The sequence below is a fragment of the Triturus cristatus genome, chromosome 7 (genome assembly GCF_964204655.1).
Source record: "Triturus cristatus chromosome 7, aTriCri1.1, whole genome shotgun sequence".
NCBI classification, from domain to species: Eukaryota; Metazoa; Chordata; class Amphibia; order Caudata; family Salamandridae; genus Triturus; species Triturus cristatus.
In genome coordinates, this window is record NC_140590.1 from 683,804,677 (window position 1) to 683,827,810 (window position 23,134).

At 44.4% G+C, this 23,134-nt stretch overlaps 1 long non-coding RNA gene across 1 annotated transcript in view; it reads left to right on the forward strand.

Moving 5' to 3' along the window:
* The first annotated feature begins 253 nt into the window (after positions 1–253).
* LOC146810338 (uncharacterized) overlaps positions 254–23,134 on the forward strand; it is a 32,640-nt gene continuing 9,759 nt past the window's right edge. The window contains exon 1 of the long non-coding RNA XR_014965671.1: positions 254–373. This is a non-coding gene — a long non-coding RNA (uncharacterized LOC146810338). The remainder of the gene's footprint in view (positions 374–23,134) is intronic.

Sequence of the window (23,134 nt, forward strand, 5' to 3'; positions counted from 1 at the left end):
TTTTTTCTAAAGGGTTGCTCTCTCTGCCGTCAGATGTTTAAGAGATTAAGCAGTGGGGTGTAGAAAAGTAAAGGGAGGGAGAAAAACAGAGGCCATGCCAAGTTTTCGGTTCCAAACCCCATGTTGTGACTTTGACAAATGACGTGGAGGGGGAAATGTCTGCCGGCCTCGAAAGCATTAGCACATTATCACAGGCAAAAGTGAGGCCTCGCCGGTGCCCCTGGGGAGCCACTGACGAGTGCCTTGGAAATGATGCTTCCATGGCGGTCCGTGCCTTTAGAGCCGGCGCCGGAGTGAGCTACTGCCGTGTTTCAGGAGCCTTTCGGGGCCAGGCGAAGATATCAATCGGCCAATTACCGTTCGAGCTGGGCAGGTAATCGCTGATCCAGAGGCATGCAACCACGGTACTTTGTGTTGATTTAAGGGTCACCTGTAGGAAATAGCATTAGCATCATTGCTCTATATTAAGTACCATGGTCCTTTTCCAGACTGTGCTCTTCAAAAGCCGCAGCCGAAACCCTGTCACTGTCCCACCAGACTCTATTTATTATGTTTTCCATTCAAAGGATTACAAAAAAATGCACTTTTTAGGTCTCGTCTGACCCAGCGCATGCGCTGCTCTGGCGAGACTTATTGAGAGAGCTCCAAAAAGTGCTACCAGGCCAGCCTAGAGCTACAGTGCATGTGTACGGGCGCGCGTGACACGCTTGACCGCGATTTCTTTCACTTTCGAAAAGTTCTTGCTTTTGGGACCTTATAAGTATTTAGTTATGCAACTATTGCATGGCTAAACACTTATAAGGTCCCAAAGGCGAGACCTATTGGCTATGCCAATGCTTGTTTAAAAGAAGGCAAAGCTTTGACTAAAGTGAATCACTGTATCCTGTTACTCTTTAACCCATCTTGCCTCCTGCATTCCTCAAACTGATGTTCACTATCTGATTCTAGTCACGTTATCTAAAATCAATGTCTCTATCTTGGGTACGCAGAGAAAATAGTCTTTCAATCGTAAATGTAGATGTATGTGTATAGTGCAAACCTAGTGAAAAGGCAGAGGAGGGATGTATATTGTCAAAGGCAAGCATAAAGTCAACAAGTAAGAGGAGAGGTAGCAGGGCTGTGGGTAGGTAATGCATTGTTGTTAGACTTGGCATTCTTAGCGTGCTATTTCCCCAAAGTGCTTGCCTTCACCCGCCCTTTTTTAGGTCTCGCCTTGCTATCGCGTAAGCGATTGCAAAGCGAGACTATAGGGAGCGGGTTTGAAAAGTGCTCCCAAAAAGCGGATTGCCTTGCTAGCACGCGCACAATCACGCGCATCGTGCCGCCATGCAATCCGCCTTTTGGGAGCACTTCAAAGGGTCCGCTCCCCCGCCCCCAAGCGCCACGCTCCGCAAACACAGTCCGAGTCTTTGATCTCTACGGAGTGTCTTGCTCACGCTGTCTGCTCTCTGTCAGTCGGCTCCCTGATTGGTTGGCAACTACCAAATAAGCTTTCCGATTGGTAGACCTTGTCAACCAATCAGAGAGCCTACTGGCGCGTGCAGGCAGCTTGAGCAAGACACGCTGTAGACTCGCTGTTCCAAGTGCAGCACTGGCGCCTTTTCCTTCCATCCGGTCACAAAGGTACAGGACTGAAGCAAATACTTCTAAAGAGGACCCCTGGAGGCCGGCAGAACCGGAAGAGGCTGGAAACATTTGGTAAAGTTTCATGGCGATGACTGTGAAGGCTCCGATATTTTCAAAAAACGTAGCATGTATGTTTGTGTATGACTTTGTCCTCTCTTTAAGCTCTGGCTGCCGACGTGAGGACTGGATCATTCACACAGTCGACAGGCATACTTCGGTAATTAACCATTCCACAATTGAACTTCTTAACTACAATGTCACATCTGCCCAACTGTTCCAACTCCTCCTGCAGTCCCACCCCACCAAAACACTTGTATTTGGCGCTATTCGCTGTGCCTGGTGGAGCAGCCCCCGCCCACCCCTGCCGACCAAATTTGCCAGCCCGCCCCCATAGGCCATAGCCGGCCCTCCCTGTTCTCCTTATCTGAGAAATTCCTTTCCTCGGACGGCCCCTTCCCTCCTTTCACTAGCTGCCTAAGTTAGTGCCCCCCTACCCCCCACGCCGCCGCTCCCCCTGGCGGGCTTTTTCTCCCTCCAACCTTACTCCCGTCGCGCTGTGTCTTCACCAGAGACAAGGTACCACCAAATCATCGCTGAGGAGGGGGCTAAACACTTCTGTAGAAAGCACCCAACTGTCCAATGGTGCACTGCACAGTCCCAAAACCACAATCCGTCCACAAACCACAGGGCCAGTGCCTCTCCATCTCTGGCGACCTGCAGCAGTCAGAGCCTCCCGCCGGCCAAATGGGTGCAATCTGTGCAACCTATGCCTTCTTTGTGTTTATTTATTTATGCTTTTTTTTTTATATAGCGCGGACTTTACCCGAAGGTGTCAGAGCGCTTCACAAACCCACTTCACTGCCCGACCCCTGCCCGCCGGACAGCGGCACTCACAGCGGTTAACACGTCACTCACAACCCCACCGGAAAATGTCACACTTAGCAAACCAAAACCTTGGCCGCTATGTCCGTTTCCTAAACTGTATTCTCCTTATGTTTATAACATTCAATCAGTCTGTGTATTGTGGGAATGGCGCCAACCCCATACCGCACAGACCCCATGTGAGGGACCACCTGCTGGATTATAGTCATCACCCACCCTGTTCTCCTTATCTGTGATAAATTCCTTCATTTGGACGGCCTCGCCCCCCCCCCCCCCCACTCACCCTGTAACCAGACCCCTCGCTACCTCTTCCTTAGCTGCCTAAATTACTGCCCACCGCTCCCCTTGGCGCGCTTTTGCCCTAATCAGTATCCTCTATCCTGCCCCCTGATCCAGAGATGCGGCCCTCCCAGCGCTCCCCGCGTGCTGTCACACTCGCGCGGCTTCTACCACTGGCCACCGCTATTGTTTACGGCCCTAAACCTTGCGTTCTTTTCACACCATTTTATTATGACCTGCCCATAAACCGACCCTCTTCCCCACATAGACCTCCTGTCACCTCGTCCGCCCTGGATCCCGGCATGCCAGTAACCTGCAAATCCTCTAACCACCATTGTGCCAGACCCCGAACCAACACCTCCGCACATTATGTATGCCACAATGGAAATGATCAGTCAGGGTTGGAATGCCTGCTCATGACAGCAGCCACTGTGACAAATTGATTTATTTAATATATAGTACCATACGATACCTAACGTTTAAAAGACAATCAGATTCAGATAAGACCTTGTACACCGTTTGCAGGGCCCCAGTTTTAAGGTTGCGTCAATCAGAATATAAACTTTATTTTACAATTTAATTTACAACCACGGTGAAACTATAGAATTGCTGCAAAATGTTTAACATGCGATTGTCAGATATTCCTTTGTATGATGGGCACATGCTGATGAGCTTTGCGGGGGTCAACAGGGGTTAACAAGCATTTGCAATGCAATAGGTCTCGCATTTACGCGAGTTTAAGCTATTGGCATTGTAAATGACAATGCCTTTTATTTATGTTTGAAAAACGAAAACACAAATAAAAGGCATTGTTATTTGCAATGTGAATAGCTCAAACTCGCGTAAATGCGAGACCTATTGCATTGTAAATGCTTGTTGCTAATTTGTGATTGTTGGTTTTAGGAATCTGGATTTTACCACTGCTAATTAGTGCTAAGGTGCTTGTGTTCTCTCCCTCAAACATGGTAAAATTTGACTACACCTAATTGACAGATTTAATTTACTCATCAGTCCCTAATAAATGGCATTACATGTACCCAGGGCCTTTAAATTAATGTTACTAGTAGCCGTACCAATGGTACGGAGCAGCGTACATCTAGGTAACCACCACCACCACCTTGAGACCAGGAAGCCGGTATACCCTAAAGTATAGAAAATCTAATGAAGATTAGAACCTGAACCAGGCAGGATTCCCCTGGGTTTAAAGGTAGCACACACCTTATTTCTATTTTTCATTTTAGCGACCATTAGAAGTCACAAATACTTCGGAAGGGATCCATTAGCCCCGAAGAATGCCCCAGACTGCTTTGGCTAATATCATTGGGCATAGCCATGTTTCCAGATGAGGAACGGGTTGGATCCATTATCTCATTATACCCATTCAAGATTGTTTTTAGTTATACCCGAGTATCCCTTTGAATAAAGGTAATAACCTGGCAGCACCGAGGTGTGTTTAAATATCTGGATCCCATCTTTGTCCAATTAGTCTTATTTAAGAACTCCCTCATTCCATTTAAGTCTTCGAGGAGGTTGAGTCAGCCCTGGTGGTATTTACCTACCGGGGTGGGGACAGGATTCCGATGTTGAAGCATGCCACTATTATGTGTGTGAGGTTTCCTCTTCCATATAGGGTGATTTTCTTTGCAAACACAGCATAATTCCAAAAGTCTTTGGTTTCCACTCTGTTCCTATAATTGGTAGACAACTAGATAGAGAGATTTGTGTTTCTCTCATATTCCCATTGATGCTACCGTACTTGGGTATGTGGTAAATACTAGTAGGACTGCAGCACTCATTGTGTCATCCACTAAGGTAGTACTTGAAAACATGTCTCAGGCCTGCCACTGCAGCCTGTAGCGTAGTTTTAAACTATCATTTTTGACCTGGCAAATTAAACCTATTGCCGGCCCTAAACCTTCATTTTTAATGCATATGTCACCTCTATGGAAGGCCCTAAAGGGTCATAGGACAGGGCGTATTGTATTTAAAAAGGGAAATGTGTACATACGTTTTACACGGCCTAAAGTCGATTTTCACAGTTGAAAGGCTTATCTCTCCTATTGACTGACACTGGGTTACCTTATTACATTTATTAAGTGATAATTTTTTATTGGGAGCAGATCAGAATGTGCTAGTTACACTCAAATTAATTGTAATTTAAAATCCTCTTTAATAGTAAAATCGGATTTTAAGTCACAATTCTGAAAATGCCACATGTAGAAAGTTGGCATTTTCATATCCCAGCCATTTGTGCCTTTTGTCAGTGACCTGAATCATATGACTATGAATGGTTCTGCTACTGGAGTTGTGTATTGCTTCAAGACAGTAACACAAAGAGGGGTTAGTTGTGGTCAGAATGGGCTATCTTGGCAGGAAGACTGGGTAGGAGCTCTACCCAGTCCCACTTCTTATTCAAAAGGTTCTGCCTCCTGCACACACAAAAGAACAAGGCACCAGGCCTGCCCTGCCCTGCCATTTGCCAGCCCCAAACAGTTTGGGGCCTTGACTGGAGAAGAGGAAGAACTTTCCAGCACCAGATGTCAGGATAGGACAGGGAGTCCCCCACACAAAGGCTGGCAGCAGGTATAAATATTGGACCTCCAGAGCCACTCATCAGAACACTCCTGGACCTGTGGAAGTTAGAGAAGAAGGACTGCCCAGCTGCTTGAAGGTTGCCTTTTTGTCTAAGAAGGAAGACTGAAACTTATTGCCTTCATGCCAAGCTAACCAGAGTGATTCCAAGGGTCAGTTGGCTGATCATCTGTGTTAGCTACAGGGATACAGCAAGCTTCAGATGCCTCCCTGCAACTGCCCAGCTGACCCGCTGCATCTGGGCCTGCCTAGACCTTCCACTGAACCTGCCTTCACCCTGCTTGTGACTACTGGAGTGAGTCCCTGATCCCCAAGTGGTGCCTTCCCAGGTACTGGACCATTGTCTGGCATCAGAGTATACTCCTCTTGAAGAAAAGGTGAAATCCTGAAGTTTGGGCTCCTCAACACTGCACACAGGCTCGTTCATGCCAAGACTCTGCTGATCCCAACAACTGCCCACTTGAAGTAGCAGTGGGACCTGCTCTTCATGCTGACAAATGACATTCCATGGTGACCTGCAACTTGAGACCTGCACTTCGCGCTACACTAACAACAGCCTGCGTTGACTGCCATCTTGAAGCTACACCAACGACCGACCATGATGCCTGACCAGCTCTTCATGCTACATGGACAATGATCTACAATGCCCGACCTGCTGTTTGTGCTTCAGTGCAGACCAACCTGCAATGCTCATCCTCCTCCCCATGGCCTCATCCTATGTGAACAGAACTCTTTGTGTTGGACTTACAAGGTAACTTTTCAGGAGGATTTACCTGGTACCTAGTTATTAAAATCTACTCTAGTCTCTAAACTGGTTTGGGAGTTTTTTTGTGTTATGTTTTCACTTTATTACTGCTTGTGTGCTGTGTAAATACTTTGTACATTGCCTCTAAGTTAAGCCTGACTGCTTCATGCCAAGTTACCAGAGGGTTACCACAGGTTATTATAATGAATTTGTTGGGTCGCCTGGACAAGGATTGTGGTTGTTGCCTGAGTGGGGCTTTCACCCTCTTCAACCAATAACTAAATTTCTTACAATTGTGATGCAGTGTTCTTTAATGAGTGAGTCTCCAACTCTTTCCTATATTGGATATGAGCATGTTGTTCCGGATCGTGGGTGCATAGATGGAAAAAGGCTGCTGTCTTTTCTTTTTACACTTCTTGTTCTGCAGTCCAATGATGTCCTGGCAGGAGGTCTACCAAGCTCCAACAGGGATGGTGAGCTTGTCTGCAAAATAAGTAGGGGTGCTGGTCATGATAGCTTGGTAAATTATGCAACTGATTTTGAAGGTAGTGTGGACTGTCAAGGGCTGTTCATGGCATTCCATTAGGATGGGGGTTATGTAATTATATTTTTCAGGCCCTCGATGAGATGTACTGCAGTGTGTAGGATGCCCCTACGGGGTGCTAGAGCCGAGACAGGGAGGCCATGGAGCAGGGCATTGCCACCATCCAGATGTGAGAGAATGAAGGTTTGTACAGCAGTTCTGAAGTTGCTATCTGAAAGAAGTTGATTGACTTTCTTTAGAAGAGAGAGGTGGTACCAGGCCACTTTTGTTATTTTGGCAGTGTGTTCCTTGAGAGTGAGGCTGATGTCCATTGTGAGTCCAAGCGACTTGGCATTCCGTGAAAGTTGGGATTCGAAGCTGTCAAGTTTTATGTCATTGAGCCGGGTTTGTACTGTATATTGTTTATTGTTCTTGGCAAATAACAGGAATTCTGTCTTGGTTGGGTTGAGCTTCAGGTAGTCGCTGGACATCCAGGTCTAGATAATGTTCAAGCAGTGTTTGAAGTTTTGGATGTCTGAAGAAGAAGAGACTTGCATGTAGAGTTGTGTATAATTGACATTTTAGTGAATCTTTATGTTCTTAGAAAATTAACACACAAAGTTATAAATGGAATCAACATAGAGCTCAGTCAAACGCAAACAATAAGTTTGGTTTTAGTATACACTTCCGTTTTAACTTGAGGTGGGTGAAATTTAAAATTGCCTACAAATGCTTGAAAAGTTGACAAAATTCACATTTTCTATACTTTGCAAAGTTTACAAATTAGGCATAATTCCACCTAATGTGGAAATCTAATCAAAATATGCTTTACAGAAGAATGTTCCTGCAAAATCAACTTTTTTGCCACAAAACCTACTTTTGTATGATATTTCCAGAAATATTTCTTTTAAAACCATGGAACTCTCATTAGCATTATAAAGCTTTAAGACTTCCTAAAGATTAGTGAGAACTACATTTGCAGCTTTGCACAGCTATGCCTTCCATCCAAACCCATGATTCTACTTTTATTACCAGATTTTATAGAAAAGATGTAAGGACGTTTAGAACTTTTTAAGTGAAAGAGAAATAAGCAGTGCATTGGCTGTTTTCTTTATTTGGCAAATTGGATGAAAACCTTTTAGACACTTTCCAAAACGCTTACAACTTATTTCCACTCATCCACCGTATTATGCTACTCCCACTCAACCTTAGCATGTTGTACTTCCATCAGAGAGCAATTACACCCACAGAATATATGGAAAAATACAGCCACCTTATTATTTCCTTTCTGAAGACTGGTAAGGTGTAATAGGACAACATCCTGTTTCCCCAGCAATGTGGAAAAAAGTACATTAAAAAGTCAGTTTGTGTGTGAGTTGCCATATGTGTAAATGAATGAGTGTATGCATATGTGTGAATACGTCTGTGTGTGTGTGTGTGGGCATGTATAACTCACTTTGTGGGTACCGTATAGGTCCTGTGTGTGTGTGTATATTATTTGTGAGTGTTTCTATTTTCTGGTGCCAGGATGTTCTGGTAAGGGGTATTCGTTTACTTTCAAAGTGGACCGCCTATCAACCTGAGTCACTCTTGCCCCTATTCCCGGCATTAAAATATCTAAAGATTGTTTTTTATGGGGTTTTTTTTATGCCAGATTTTATTTGGGGTTTAGGCCGAGTTACATAATAGCATGACATTTTCACTACATATCATCAATAAAAAGCATTGATATATCATTGTTATCCCCATTGTATTCAACATTATTAACATTCAAACTCCCTCTCCTTCCACCCCCTGTGAGTCGGTTCAGCTTCTGCATGTCAGCTTGAGTAGTATGTGAATGATCTTTAGGTGTCACTGCTTGTTGTCTTGCATAGGCTACAAACATGGGGCTCAAGGGGGTAGGATCAGGTAGAGGGCGCTAACTGTGCGACACGGCAAATTCCATCTTCTCCATGCTCAGGCGATGGGGGACGTGAGGGGACTGCCATTGCTGCCTCATGGTCTAATGCTATTAAGTTGTCGACTTGTCTTCCCCAGCCCTAGCCATGTCTAGTGTGCCTATGCCCCATTGGTTTCCTTCAGTAGTACTCTCCCTTCACAGTTCGTCCATTTTTCTAGCTCTCTTCTCCACCTCACGACTCTCGCCCCCGTTGACTTCCAGTTACTAGTGATTTTCCATTTGGCCAGGACATATGCAAGATCCTGAAATTTCCCTTTCACTTTGGTTTTAGCTGCTTCCTCCAATTGGAAAAATCTTCTAATTAGCACCGGTGTCAGGTGTACCCTATGTAGGCTGTAGTAGTTGATTCATTTGCAATGAGCATTAGGCGAAACTTTTGGAGTCCTCTCTACTATGGTTTCCCAGTCAGCCTCAGGGATTGGGGTTCCCAAGACCCCCTCCCATTGCAGCCACAATCGTTCCATTGGCTGCTGGAGATCGTGACGGATCACCCTATAAAGGCATGAGACCATTTTGATCCTGCCTGCTGACAAAGCAACATATCGACAACAGCTCAGTGCCCGTGGTTCTGTGAATCCAGTACCCCAGTGCTCCCTAAATGGTGATGTGAGTGCCCTGTGTAGGAGAAAGTGGCCTTGGGGTAGGTCAAATTCTGTGCAAAATTCATCAAGGGGGAGTAACTCAGAATCCTAAAAAAGATCACCCACCAGCATCGCCTCCACTTCCACCCAGGCATCCAGGCCTGTCCAGTTTCCACCGTGTGGCAAGTGTTGAAGCAGGACAAGGGGTAAGTCAGGAGAATAAGGGATTCTGCTATGGGTTCATTGCAGATATCAAATCCAACACCGGGTTATTACTCTGTTCTCTTTGGTGTCCCCAGTGGGTCGCCGGCATATGCATAGCAATATTTTTGCGAGCACCCAGGACATTAGTGTGAATGTGTTCAGGGCCCTCTCTGGGTCACCATCCACTAGATCAGCCAGTTGAGCTGCGCTGCGATGTAGTACGCTTCAAAGTCTGGGATTGCCAGCCCTCCAGTCACTGTGGTGCACTGTCACGTGATCAGAGCCACTCGTCTGTGGGCCAATCCCCAAATAAACAATACGATCTGGGAGTCTAAATCTCGGAACAGCGTGCGGGTGATCCACTCTGGATATGTACCAAAGTAATACAGCAAATGTGGCAACACCACCATCTTCAGGAGAGCTGCTCTGGCTGCTACAGATAATGGTAGGGACTTCCAAAGCTCCATGGATGAGCGAAGAGAGCGTATCGCTCTACCCACATTGCCCTCCATGATGTCAGCGGATCCATGATATATTTTAACCCCTATGCCATGCAGCTGGATTCCCATTGGATGCAGTCCAGCACTTCTGGGGAGGCCTATTGGGTGTCATGGGGAAGAGTCAGGATTTCTGCCAGTTCACCCTTGGACTTGCAAGCCAGTCAAAACATTCCAGCATATTCTGCACCTCTCTCAAGTCCTCTCTCATGTTGGGGAGGAATACCAGGAGATCATCTGTATCCAAGGCGATGGGATGTGGAGAATTCCTTAACGTCAGTCCCTGGTAATCGTGTCCCGCTCTCGTGCAGCACGCCAAAGGCTCCATGGCCAGGGCAAAGAGCAGGAGGTATGGGGGCATCCCTGTTGCATGTCCCACTCCACTTTCTGACCCAGGGAAATAGCCCTCCCCGTACGCACTATGGACATTGGTTTTGCATGTAATAGTTTCGTCCATGCTAAAAAACTACCACTTAGTCCCACCATGCCCAACACCTCAAAAGCCTTCTCTATGTCCACTGCGAACACAGCCGGTGTGGCTCTATCGCAGTCATCTGCATCTAAAATGGTCAGGAGTCGCCTGATATTGGTGGCTGTGTTCCACCTTGGGATGAATCCAACCTGATCAGGATGGATCAGTATAATATCTAAAGATTTTTGGCATCATATCAATACTTGTGCGGCCATTCTTCCTCCTCCTGCAGATGAGGAACTGTTCATTGGCCCACGCATGTACATCTCTGGAGTGTGGCATGACTAGGACTCCTACTTTTCCCCAGAGTGTGAAACCTCTGTGTGTGTGTGTGTGTGTGTGTGTGTGTGTTTGTGCAAAGCGAGTTTTTGTGTCCATGTGTGCCTGTGAATATGTGTGTCTATTATATTTTGATGTACATGAGAGATTGTGGTACCTCAGGTTGGGGTCCCAATGTCACTTCATCCACTTCAGTGGCCTCTTTCAGATTATATATCCCATTTTCCACATTATTTCTAACATGGCAAGAAATCTCAGTTGCATTTTAGCTCCAGGTTTTTGTAACTCTTCAATTTTCCTTCCTAATTCCCATTGGCGCTGTGCTGTTATCTTGCCTATGTCTGATCTTATTTGGTCAAATAAGTTTTCATATGTTAATGCTCTATCGTTTAGTGCACATCCTAGAATATGCTCTAACACTGTATAAGTTAGAAAGTTGACTAGTGTGCTCATAGGAAATTTCCAATTTGGTTCTGTTTGAAGGAAATTCTAAGAATTTTCTGAATTTCTTATTCAACATTGATGTCGGGTCTAGCTCACAAAGCTCCATTACTTCGGAGTTTAATTAAAAATCCTTTGAAGTCATTGACCTCTGCTCGTTCAGGAATAATTAGAAAGCGCAAATTATTTTGCCTTTAACGATTCTCTAACTTTTCGAAGTATTCCATTAGTTGCCTATTTTGTTGTTTTAATTTTCCAATCTCCTGAGTGTTTAGATGCAATCCTTGGTTATGCTTTTCCATATTCACTTTTTCACACCCGTGTCTGCTCTGTGAGTTCGTCTAATAATTTACCCTTTTGACTGTGCCATGATCCCTGAATTTCCTACTTGTTGTGTTCATATGTCTCAAATCTTCTCATAATTTCCGATTTAAGACCCAGAAGAATACCTTCTAAGGAGACATTGGACTTATTACTCATGGTGAGCCTCTCAAGTTCATTCCCTTCTTTGTCTTTTAAATCTTCTACTAATTCAGCGGAATTTAAAGGAATAATTTCATTTGACACACTAGAAGCACCATCTTGTTTATCCACCCCTAGGAATGTCTCATAATCAAATTGCCTAGATGTGGGGCAAACTTATCTGATGCTTCCTCTCCATCAATGGTGCCATCATGGTGTTGTTCGGATATCAATATCCTGTCTTCTTTTACCCCACTAGCTGTATGTCTCCTTTATTTTGTTGTAGTATTTTAAAAAGGAATCTAATAGAGGGGGTAATTTTCTTGATAGTTTGGGTTGGTTTCCTACTTGCTGTCTTAGTGTCCGTTCTTATAGAATTATGGCCATGTGTTTTGGCTGGTGAGACCTTTCTTAATATAGTGCCTCTATCTTTATCTCTCATTGAACCCTCTTCTCTATCTAATTTCTTTCCTAAGTCTTCGTATCATAGCAAATATTTATTTTTGCACGGGTCTTTGCTAGAAATGGTGAACATCATGGTAATGATGTTATAGGAGTATAGTGAAGCAGGCTCGCTTTCATGCCTCCTGTTTACTTCCTAGAACATCTGAATGTGCTGGCAAACTTGTGATTCCTAACACTCCCTACCTCTAGTGGTGACTCTGTGTTGGGATCCAGTGTTCCACTAGCAGCCGTTCCCCACACGTGGCTGTTCCCTGCATGGAACATAAAATTTGGGGAGATCGGCAGTTGCTGCCGGGGAGCTGCGGAGGTCGGACTGAATAAACTGAGTGAGCCACTTACTTGCGTTGCACTTCTTTTTAGTGGCGACGAGATGTCCGGTCCCCAGTCTCCCCTACTGTAGATTCCTGGAGCTTACCTGGTCATCTCCTCCTGGTTGTGGCTGGAGTTCCAGTTGGAGTTCCAGTTGGTTGCAGAGTTCCTATCACGTCGCTCTGAGAACCTATGTGGTGTGAACCCAGTTTGCCACGCATGTTGGAGATCTGTTCCGGTGTTGCAGTTTGTGTCCGTGGCTGCCAGTTGTCGTTGGACGTCAGAGTGCCCGTTGCAGTGACGTGCCTGCTGTGGGCAGAGCAGTCCCGGCACTCCTGTTCGTGACGTGCCTGCCTTGGGCGGAGCAGTTTCTTGGTTCCTGGCTGTAACGTGCCTTCTGTGGGATGAGCTGCATGTTCGCTCCGGCTGTGACGAGTGAAGAGGCAGAGGCAGAATGCAGTTTGGTCTGGCATCAGCTTCGGCAGTGTTCCAGTGCCTTATGGGTAACTTATTTAAGAACACTGTCGTATTCGTGTTTTTCCAAGACGACATCCTCATTCATGGCAAAACTGAATGTGAACATTACAGCAGGGTCAAGCAGGTTTTGGAGATAGTTAGATCTAGCATGTTGACCCTAAGGAAGGACAAGTGCACGTTTTTTCAAGAGGGGGAGGATTACCGGGGTCATCACATTTCCACCAAGGGGGTGAAACCCACATTGAAAATTTTGGATGCCATTCAAATCGCACCTGAACCCATAAACAAGGACCAACTTTGCTCCCTTCTGGGGCTAGTGGAGTATTACACCAAATTTGTATGTAACTTTTCTGATAAAACAGCGTGTTTGAATGAGCTTCTCAAGAAAAATGCCAGGTATGTGTGAACTGATGAGAGTGACAATTATTTCAAGCTCCTTGTGCCAGCGCAACCCCTCAAATTGTTTAATATCAATGATGAGTGCATTGTCACTACCAATGCCAGTGATGTTGGGTTAGGAGCTGCTCTCATGCAGAAGAGATGTGATGGGCGTGAGGAGACCATTGCATTTGCCTCCAGAACTCTTGGGGGGGACGAAAACACGTATTCTACGATGGAGAAAGAGGCCCTGGCTCTGTGGTGGGGTGTGCAGTACTTCCGGAACTTCTTGTGAGGCAATGAATTTGTTCTTAGAACTTATCATAAGTCCTTGGTGGATCTGTTCACTACTATAGGTGGCGGTAGGGCCACTCCATGCATAGCCCAGTTGCAGTACAGATTGCACAAATTTAATTATCGCCTAGAGTATGTAGCGGGTGTGAAAAATCATGTTGTCGATTGTTTATCTAGGCTACCCCTCACGGAGGGTGTCAACGACTTTACAGCGGACGATCTAAAGATAGTGTGTGCTGTTGTTTCTATTGGGGATACTGTTATGGGTGCACTTTCCGAGCTTAAATGGTTGCAGGCTTTGTCTGAAGATGCGGAAATCAAAAGGGTGGCTGATTATGTGGCTCATGGTTGGCCCAACAATAAGGATTTGGTGCCCGAATTGATTCCTTTCAAAAGAGTGGGTGAGGAATTGTCTTTAGTCAATGGGATTTTACGGAGAGGGGGTTTGTTGTTAGTTCCTGCGTGTATGCAGAAGAAGATTTTGGACCTGGCTCATGAAGGTCACCTTTGCATTTGTGCCATGAAGCGCAGAGTTAGAGAGGGTTTCTGGTGGCTGGGCCTGGACAGTTCCATTGAACATTATGTGCGGAACTGCTGTGCATGTGTTTTAGCGATAAAACTCAGCCGACTTATTCCTCTCCCATTGATCCCATTGCTGTTACAGAACCTGCCTTGGTGCAAACTGGCTTTCGATGTTGCTGGGCCTTTTGGGGTCACTGGAAATTCTCCTCAGTATGCATTAGTACTAATCAATTACATGTCCAAATGGCCTGAGGTGAGGTTCAAGGACAGTGTCAATTCCACAACCATCATCAATTTTTTTAAGGACGTGTTTCTTTGGGAGGGATTTCCTGAGGAGTTAGTGACTGACAACTGCACCCAGTTGGTGTCTGTGGAAATGCAGAATTATTTTAGGGAACATGGCGTTAAGCACATTCTCCCTTTACCACCCAAGCAGCAATGGTCTCGTTGAGCGCATGAACATGGTTATCAAAGACCAGTTAGAATTAGCCTGGGTCAATGGGTTGCACTGGAGGGGGTGATTGTCAATATGTTATGGGCGATTAGGACCAACCCCCACATTAGCACTGGCATGTTTCCTTTCACCCTACTCAGGGGAAGGGGTGTGAGTTCCAAGTTAAACAAGGACTGGATGTCCAGGAAGTTAGTTGATCAGTGCAAATTGCACAGAGTGGCTGACGTCAGGGCAGAGGTTCCGTCACAATATGAAACGAATTGGGTCAGGGCCTCCCCTGTCTGTGTTGGTGATTGGGTAAGGACCAAGAAATCTAGTTTTGTTCACAAGGGGGTTCTCAGTTCTCAGCTCCTATGAGAGTGAAGGGGGTGAAAGACCATGTGGGTGTTCATTCTAGTTGCTTTCCCTGCATGGATGTTCCTCCCAGAAGGGGCCTCCATGCTGACCACACTTCCTCCAGGGAAATTTCACCCAGGGTGAGAGTTGCCCCTGCCAGGTTCCAGGATTATGTTTTGCATTAATTCTATATTGTTCTCTCATTTTTTTGCTTTTGGTTATTGTCCTTTATTCTTCAATTATTTTCTTTTTCCTCTATGTTTGAATCTTTATTGTTACTTCTTGTTTTTGCAATTTGAAGGAAGGGGGGTGTGTTTGGATCTAGAGTGTTCCGCTCTCGGCTGTTCCCCGCATGTGGGTGCTCCCTGCGTGGAACACAGAATGTGGCGAGATCGGCAGTTGCTGCCAGGGAGCGGTGGAGGTCAGACTGAATAAACTGAGTTAGCCACTTACTTGCGTTGCACTCCTTTTTGCTCTGCCTACGGCCTCCCCAGAGGTTGATCCATGCTGCAGCTGCTCAGACGCACACTAAGGAAGTGAACGACAGTGCAGTAAGCAAATAAAGTGGGACATGATCCTTACATATTAGATTGATGAACTGAAGTGGCAAAACCTGAAGAAACTAACAGGGTGAGCAAGCATTTGGAACAGCGTCAAACACCTGCCATGTTCCCCTCTCCGACCCCCCTCTCAAAGATGCATGGCATTGGCAACAACTGTAGGCAAAGGCACGGTCACAGCTATAAACCCCAGCATGCAGACTGCTCCCAAACAGTGATACTCATAGCTCCTTGGTAGGTTGAATCTATTGACCGCAGTTTATTAACAAACATTGATTTACAATACTTGCCCCGTACCAATACGTTTATTAGAGATCATAAATAATTCTCAACAGGATCGTTATAAATCTTTGTGACATTTTTATTACCCAACCAAGGTCATAAATCATGGGTGACAGACCTTCATAAATCAATCTGACATTTTATGATGCACCAACTCTAAAACGACAATAAATCACTTTCTGCATCATTACTTAGTCACCACCTATTAATCATAAATCAACTCACCATAAACCAATTGAGCATTTAGTAAGAATTTAGAGTCATTGTACTGGCATTTCTCCTTTGTGTGGGGGGTACTCCTTTTAACCATTGTACATCTAACGCACTACCTTTGATGGCTTGTTGCGTCCTCCCCTCTGGCAGACCTTGGCTACAAGCACTGTGCTTCATGTACCCCTTCCATTGACTGACTTACCCTGCTGTATCTGGTGTTGCTTCCCCATCATTTTTGTGTTCTTTTCAGCCACGCTGCTGGTGGGTTTACCACCCGACTGCGGAACCCTCAAGCTTTTGGTCTCTTCATTTGCATCCCTCTAGCCTCATATCTGCCAATAGATTAGATCAAAACACCTGCAACCCCTCTGTGGACAGGTGTATGCCATCAATGTGAAAGCATTCCGGCCTCTGTAGATTGATGAGGCCATGTCAGATGCGCTCCCATCTGGTTCTGATCCAGAATGTTTTCACTTCCAAGTTAAATTTCTTTTTGCAATATATCCAGGGCTGCAGTTGACCAATTGCCCCTCCATTTCAACCTTTTTTTTTTTTTAATTATTTTTTTATTGAGAGTTCAAGTATAACAATACAATATAGGAAAAAGGATACAGTCGAATCCGATTAATACAATGCGAGAAAGAGAGTACCAAAAAGATTCATACAGATTATCATTATCACATTTGAATTATAAAGTGCAGGGTTGAATAGAAGCAAACGAACAGTCAACTGTCATTAAAAAAAAAAAAAAAAAAAAAAAGGAGATTTTGTTAGAATAAAAACAGTACGCAATATTTGAATACAATGAGCGTCTTCTCACTTAATAATCCAGAGCTAAATTGTAAAGTGCAATGTGCGAAATCTAGACAATCGTTATAAACTAGTAAACAAATAGATGTTCTCGAAGAAGTATAAATCTAGTTAAGTAAAATCAGGACAAATTTAAAGATCAAACACCCTCCAATATTTATCATATTTTTTAAGGGCCCCTGATCTAAGAGCATATTTTCTTTCCCTATCCTGGATTCGGAGTAGTTTTGTCTTCCATGCCTGGAAGGATGGAACAAGATCTGTTTTCCAGGACTGTAATATAAGGGATTTAGCTATTAGAGAAGCTATAAAAAGGGACTCATCATGTTGGGTATGGATATAAGAACAGCCTAGGAGGGGAATTAGATCATCAAATACAATATTAGTTTTGAGAACGATTGAAAGATATTTTTCTATTTCCTTCCAAAAAACCTGGATTTTTGGACACTCCCAGACAATGTGTTTCCAAGTGCCTTTTTCATCGCAACGAAAACATTTGTCGGCTACTTGAGGGAAGATATTATGTAAAAAGGATGGGGTTCTATATATTAACCATTTGTTATAAAATTGCATATGTTTAAAATTTGCTCCTCGAAAGATGGTTTTATTAAATTTATTTATTTTGTCCCATACCTGTTGATTAATTGTAATATCTTCCCTCTTTTTCCATCTTTCAGTAATCTTGCTGTAGAAGTCCTGGTCCTTACTTTCTTTTAATATTTTAATCCAAAAACTCATTTTCTTTTGTATATTATTATTAAGGATAGTAGAAATATTTTCTTTATTGGATACATTTCCAATATTAAGTTCTGTGAGTTTTGGATTTATCCTAATAAAGGACCAGTTCAGCGTTGAGTGCGAGTGGATTAACTGGCTGTGAATTTCATCCCAGGATTTCCACCTATTTCCCAGCATGAAGTCTTCAATTTTCTCAAAACCATTCTGCTTCCAAAGTGTTGTTATTTTTTTGTCCATACAGCAAGCATCTCCCAAGCTAAAATTTATTAAATTTGTCTTATTACTTAAAATAGGTAAGTCATAGAATTTAAAAAACTGAGTTTTCACCTTGAAAATCCACTGAAGGGATTTATATCGTACTTTTTTTGGATCTTTCGTAATTCTGACCGGGTCATGGATTTTCAATTCTAACAAAATCCTTTTCATAAAGAAATTATCTGTCTCATACGAATCTGAAAAAAACCTGTGGCTATAATGTGCAAACGACGCAAAATAATATTCCTTAATATTTGGGAGGGACAGCCCTCCTTGTGTGGATTGATAAATATAAAGTGCACAGTGCTAATCTGGGAGATTTTTTTGCCCATAGGAAAGAGGAGATCAAAGCTTCTATTTTTTTAAAGTAAGAGGCCTGGATTGCGCAGGGAATTGCGCTAAAAAGGAAATTAAAAAGGGGTAGCACCGACATTCGAATTAGCGATGCCCGCCCCATAAGAGACAAGGGTAGTAGATTCCAACGATCTAAGAGTGAGCTCACCTTTTTTAATAGAGGTAAAAAATTAAGTGAAAAGAGATCATCTGGGCTATCCGAAAAAAGTACTCCAAGATATCTCTTTGGATCCGTGTTGTATATCCGCCTAAATTCTGGAGCAAAGTGTCTGTAGTGCAGTTCAGAAGAATAATTTCCGTTTTGCTTGCATTAATTTTATAACCCCAAGCTTTTGAAAGTCAGAAAAGATTTTTAAAATCTTCAGTTGACTTGAGGGTTTAGAGTCTATGAAAAGGGCAATATCGTCCGCATATAATTTTATGTTTGTCATTCCTAATATTGGGGCAGTGTCAGCTTTGATGTTCCTGATAGCGATCGCTAGAGGTTCAATAAATAATGCAAATAAAATTGGCGACAAGGGGCATCCTTGTCGCGTGCCTCTAGTAACCTCACAGGACCCAATATTAGTATTATTGACGATAATTTGTGCCCTAGAATTCATATACAATTGTCGTAGAAGAGAAATAAAAACAATCGGGAAATTAAAACTACGTAAAATTGCAAACAGACAATCCCAAGACACTAGATCGAAGGCTTTCTCCGCATCTAAAAAACAAATTTGGGCCTTCACCTTATTAGTTTTAAAATAATCTAGTGCCTCCAATAAAAATGTAGTGTTGAAATGGAGATGCCTGCCTGCAATAAAGCCACACTGATCATGTGCTACCAGAGATCCTACTATTTTATTTAATCGATTTGCTAAAAGTTTTGTAAAAATTTTGTAATCGGTGTTCAAGAGGCTAATCGGTTTGTCTTTAAGTTTCGATTGCTGCACTATCATGGCTTGGGCTCCCTTGCTCTTAAAGGAGTCGATTAGCTTCACAAAGTCCCTGCGTCTGTGGGCAGATGCTGCCGACATATCACCAAAAATTTGAAAATTGTTCACCCCCTCCACATTAAAAATTCTTTTAGCAAATGCGGTATTTAACATTTTTTCTTTTACCCTAAAGTCTGAAAAATTAAGCAGAATTGTACGGGGGTATTTCAAGTTATTAGGTTTATGAGCAGGGACTCTGTGCGCCCTTGTGATAGTCAAGTCACCTTGCAGCTCAGGGATAGCTTTTTTCAATAGAGAGTCTGACCACCTGACTACGTCCTTATCTTCAAGGCCCTCTGGTATGCCTACGAGTCGTAGATTAGATCTCCTATTGAAATTCTCCAGGTCCTGGAGTTTTTCCTCTAAGTGGGATTTCTCTCTATTGGCCTCCGCAAGATTTTTCTGAATTGTAGTTAAAGAGTCCTCTAGTGAAGATATCCGAACTTCAGCTTCAGAGACCCTCAAAGGAATGTTGCCAAGGCACTCCTCCATCTTCGTAAGCCTGCTATGTAAGAGTGAAATTTCCTGAGCCTGAGAGGATTTAAAGTCTCTTAGTTCCTGGAGGATAGTAACTAGGATATCTTCCATCGTGCTTGCTTTTGCGGCACTCGGGAGGGGAAGCAAGCCGTCGTCTTGGAGTAGCGGGGGGGCTTCTAGGCTTAGGGCTTGACTTGGAGCTATCGTGGTTTGCTTGCTGCTTGGGCCTGAGTTTGGGCTTGGGCTTATAGCTGGTGGCAGTAGAGGATGGAGGGAAAGGGAAGTTTTGGAGGAGATCACAGTTGAGACCGTTGGAACCGTTGGTGAGGGTAATGCAACATCTTCTATCCCAGTCGGTGTCTTCTGGATTGTGGGGCTGCTTACTTGACCTTCAGTGTTAAAGACTTCATGCTCTAAGGTGACACCTGCACTCCCCTGCTTTAACCCTCCGTATGTAGGAGTACTTGAAGACTGACCCTGCTGAAGAAGGGGTTTTGAAAAGAGAGGGTATTGTTTCGGGGTAGAGCAACTCTCGTGGCTAGCAGTATAGGACGTACTAGCAGCCATGTCCGTTTTGTCGGTTTTTTCCATATTTTTACCCCTCCTGATCATTCTTGACCCCTTGTCTTTCACATCATCCTCTTCTTTGTCGCCAACAGCAAGCAAGCTCAGTTCTGCAGATAGCTCAGATAGAGTCAAGGTCTCTACCTCTACCTCTTCGTCTTCACCGCCCTCCTCTTAATCATTTTCCTCATTATCATCATTCTCAGCCTGTTTCCTTAGCACACTATACTTATTTGTTCTATATAAGTCAGTGGACTCCAGCGTCTTCTGTTTTGGGACTTCTTTTTGATGATTTTTCCTTTTATTTTTTTTTCTCTCCCTTTGTTGTTGATGGAGATCTGATCGGGGTCGAGAGCTTAACCTCCTTTCCCAGCTCTAGCTTGAGCTGTTTACCCCTCACTCTTGTCGCCATCTGGAATGTATCTTTTAACCACGCTTTTAAATGGCCTGAATATTCTCTAAAGAGTTTTCACTTTTCAGGTCGCTACTGAGCGCGGAGTAAGGATCAAGGAATCGTGGGGTCGTGGGATATGAGGAGGGAGAGACAGCTTTGCCCCTTCACAGTCTTTCACAGTCTTTTCAAAGCAATCACCATCCGATTTATAGTACGTGCACCGAAGAGGGACCGCAAGAGAGGCGCGGAATAGCAAGCAAGCGCGAACTGGGTAAACCCCAGCGCGCCTTACCTCACAAGCAAAACCAGTAGACAAGCGTCCGGCAGCCAACGTCCCCCCAGCTTCCAGTTGTTCACCGCTATAAGTGCAGCGGGGTTAATCACTCCGTATTCCAGCTGGCAGGGCAGGCACCGAAAAGGGACCGACAGCTTTGCTTTTACCCCTTCACCCCTTGCAGGCTCCAACCAGCTTTAGAGACAACGTCCAGCATCCAGCAACCAGTGCCCCAGGCCCCCCCGGCAGCTGACCTCCGCAGCAGCCAGCAGCTCTTCAATAATTCACTCGCTCCGCTCCGCTTGTTAAAGAATCAGAGGGCAGGGCAGGGGAGAGCAGACTTGCACAGCACAGCGCTCGGAGCCCAACACAGAGACTCTCCGAAGGGTTCCCGCTTGGTTTCCACTTAGCCCCGCAGATTCCCGGACCCAACTCGGCAACCAGCGAGGAAGCAGCAGTTGCGGCGCTCCGTTCACGAGGGCGTGGTTACGGAGGAAACAGCAAGCACAGCGGCATGGGTGGGTGGGTCCATGTCAGCCGTTCATCGCCATCCTCGTAGCCGTTCGACTCCCCTCCATTTCAACCTTGATATGATCACAGACATGACCAGGGTAGATTTGCCAAATAATCTTGATGCCTTCATTAAATCTACCCTAATGCGAGCCAGGAGCTCCCTCCTACGTAGGTTGTTGCCCCCAAGGTGTATAATCTTGCATCCTCTTCCTCACCTTTCGGCCAAGGAGGTGGGGTGCTATTTATTTGTACCAACGCCCCTTTATGCGTGCTTACCTTTTCTGTGTGCACTCTCTTTCAAGGCCTGAGAGGGGTTTCCGCTCCCTTCCTCTAGCCCCCTGTGGGTGCGGGTCTTTGCCACAACTTTAATGATAAAATGAAGTTCTGTGATAGCCAGAAAGGCAAGGATATTAAGACCAGAACATACAAATCACAGTCTTTGTAAATAAACCGCTGCCACCACTATTTTCATGAGTTTAACTTTCTTCTTTTTACTTAAAACTTAACCAGGAAACTACACCTGGACAAGAAGCTCTGTGAAAAACCTCATACATTTATAGCACAACTTTTTGCAACATTCTATAAAACATTTGCAAAATAGATTTTTTGGAGTGAAATGAGTTTGGCCTGTCTTATACGACTTTGTTCATATGAAGGCACATTATTTTTAGAAAAATGCCTTGTAGTATTCTGGTAGGAGACTGGTGTGAGCAGAAAATGTCTCTCAGTGAGATACTTTATGCCCATATGAGCTTACGAAATGCAAAAATTATGCAAGTGCTATCAAGCAAAATTCGGAGATCCTGTGTGAGCTTCCTGTAATGCAATCTTAGGGATGTAAGTGAATTTTACAATTGTAATTTACAATTCACCCATATCTACCATGAATGCTACAGAACTCTGTTGGGATACAGCATGCATAAGTTTATATGTGGAAAACTAACAATCTTCTCCAATGTGAACCTTGTTAAAGTGCTATTATCACTAGCACCTTTGTATGTACAACTCCCATGAAAAGGTGTCTTATTTCAAGCAACTATGTATGTACAATATCATGTTTTTCATTTTGATACTGAATGTCAAGACTACCTATAGTAATGTGAAAGTCATTCTCTTAGTGAGTATGAACAAAATAAAGAAAATGTTTTTTATTTAGAGGTCTGTTGTGTTCCTTTTTAATGACTTTGATGTTCTTTGTAATAACTCACCATTGCACAGGGATTGTTGTCTACTATGGTTTCGCATTATAAGCAGTGCTTAATTTCAGCCATTGGTTGCCAGTGAGTCCCACTTTCACTCATTTTTGGAAACCAGCACTTTTTTCCCTGTTAGGACATTTCCCGTAAGCAAGAGAGGGAAAACACAAATGGGAAAGAAGGAGAAAGAGACAGACTGAAAAACCGTCACAAAGGGAGAAAGCAGGAACCTGTAAGAGTGAGATAAAGGGGTAGGGGGTGTCTGGTAGTTGATTAAAGAAGCGTGATTTGGAGTCAAGACTAGGCAGCCCTGGTATTCGGTGTGCCGATGCTGGCTTTGTGCTTCTGAACAGAGCTTTGGCCAATGGCACTTATTCTTCTACAGGCACTGATTATAAGCTCCTCTCTGTGCAAATTTGTCAAGACGCTGGAGCTCTCCGTGTGTGCAGCAGTCAGTGTGAGCTGGCCATGCGGTCATCTCAGCCTGGGTCAAGCCTGAGTACAGGAGTTGTTATGTGATTCCAGCATAAGTGCTTGGCAGGTTCACCCTCGGGCAGCCCCGTGTATAAGAGTAGCAGAGACAGCCTCTCTGAGTAGCACTGCCGCATCACCCAGAGAGAGTAGCTTTAAAAGCATGTTACAGTGCCAGTCTATGTGAGTTGATGGTCTCAACACCGCAGTGTGCAAGTTTAGAAGGCTCTGAGCTCACCCCTCACTGTCGGAACAATCCAACTCCTTGAGACCCA